Below are 2,076 nucleotides of genomic sequence, written 5' to 3'. Positions count from 1 at the left end.
GAGCAATTTCACCTTCTTCGTACATTCAGATATATTATATAGAAACCTATAGAATACATTAAAATATCTATAACACGTCTATTTCGCGCATGTCTGTGTATGTGTACCTGTGTGGGTGTGTATATATACAGCTTTCGTTGTTGTCTACAGAACAGACGAACAACCGCAAAGTATCCCATGGAAAACTTCCTTCCACTGCAAGGAATGGGCTCATTTCAAATAGTGCCTAAACGTGTCATCTTTGGATCGGGGGCTCGTGGGACAAGAGGCTGGGGAAGTGGGTTGGAGCTAACGTGGGAGCTTTGCATGCCAGGCTGGGCATTGTTTAGAGGCGTTATTCTGAATGTTATGAAGAGCCGTGTGTGTGCGCGCATGTGTGTACACATGCGTTGGGGGAGGGTGGTTGTGTATGTGTGTGTTGGGTGTATGTCGTGTGGGTGAGTGGCGTGTGGTGCGTGTGTGTGCATGCCCAGGCACGTGTGTTGGAGAGCATGTGTGACGTGAGCACACCTATCCTGGGGGACCCCTAGTAGCAGCTGTGCTCTACACTATTGGGGGACAGTCTCTGGTGGGGCAGGGCGGGCGGGTAGGTGTCCGTTGAGTCAGAAAGTTCCCTTGGAAACAGTAGGAAAGGGGTGGGAGAGGGAACGTGGAAAAGGGACTGATGTCAGGTTTGGTACCAACCAGATGCGGGGCCTGGGGGAGGGGAGCAGGGCTGTGAGCTGTGCTCCTGTGCCTGATGGCACCTCTGATGGGCGAGGGGCACCCGAGGGGATGGGAGAGCCCCTGAGCTCAGGTGGGGCTTGGTTGAGCCTGAGATGCCGAACTCAAGGGAAATTGGAGTTCCAGACACTAGTTAAGACATCGTCTAAGAGAGAGGACGGGACAGGGAGGAAAATGCGAGGAACAGGAAGGGCCTGAGGGGTAGCTGCCCAGGGCAGCGTGTCCAGCTCTGGGGCCCCGTCGGGCCAGCTCACTGTCCTTTGGATGTGATGAAGGGAGCAGTCAGGACCCTGAACCGGTGGAGAAGGTGAGGGAAGATGCAGAGCTGCCGAGCTGCCCTGAAGACCCCCAGGGGCCTGCTGGGATTTCTCCGGCTCTGTGCCTCGGGGGGACCCACATCAGGGCCCTCAAGGTTCACCCGCCCCCCCAGCAGCAGCTTCCCTCAAGGGCCTGGGGGTGTTGGCCCTGATGCCCTGAGGGCCGCCCCTCTTCTCGGGAGGGGTGCGCTCTGCTGATGTATTCAGCACAGAATTCGGGAGACAGCCTCTTTTGTCAGCTCTTTTCTCCTCCAAGTAAATAGATCAGTAAGTGACGATTGCCAGCAGGGCAGGAAGAAAGCTTCCTCAGCCTCCCAGCCTCCTGTAGGACCCCCTCCACCACCACCACGGAAAGCTGGTCGGGAAAGCGGCTTTGGGGGTTTAGCTTCATTTTCCCGTCACCAACGTGTAATTTTCATGCAGCAGCTTGAAGTTCCTTCTAAGAGAACAGAATGAGGTGGAGTCAGCAAGACGTGTGAGTACACGCAGCTCGACGCTGCCAGACATGGGGGTGGGAGGGGTAGGGGGAGCCGCCAAAGCCTCCGGAAGCTTGTCCTGCCCAGGCCGCCTGCTTGGCATGAAAATAGAGCCTTTCTTTACCAGAAAGGCTGTCTGAGTCTGAGTTAACCCAGTTCAGCCGACTTGCATCCCTTACTCATAACTGAAATCGGTGTCTATGTTTGAAACCACATCCACGTTAACTCATTATTTCTATACGCCATCCAGGCATGAACCTCTTGTGGCCTCACAGTGAGTGTGTGTATGTAAGTGTGTATGTGAGTGTGTGTGTGTGTCTAGGTGTGTGTGTGAGTGTATGTGAGACACTTTATCTCTCACACTGCCCACAGCTCTGGACGCCAGCAGCCCCGTCCTGCTGGACGAGCTGAGCTTTGGGTACCAGTACAAGGCCCAGGACTGCGTCCCCTGGTGGGTGTGGAGTGGATCCTCCGTACGACGTTCCCCTGACCCCAGCCATGGTTTCCAGCCCCTAATCACCTCTGCCCTGGGAAACGTGCTGTGCAAGGCCGTATTGCGG

Source organism: Mesoplodon mirus, assembly GCF_964341445.2.
Source record: "Mesoplodon mirus genome assembly, chromosome: 12".
NCBI classification, from domain to species: domain Eukaryota; kingdom Metazoa; phylum Chordata; class Mammalia; order Artiodactyla; family Ziphiidae; genus Mesoplodon; species Mesoplodon mirus.
This window is presented reverse-complemented; position numbering follows the sequence as displayed.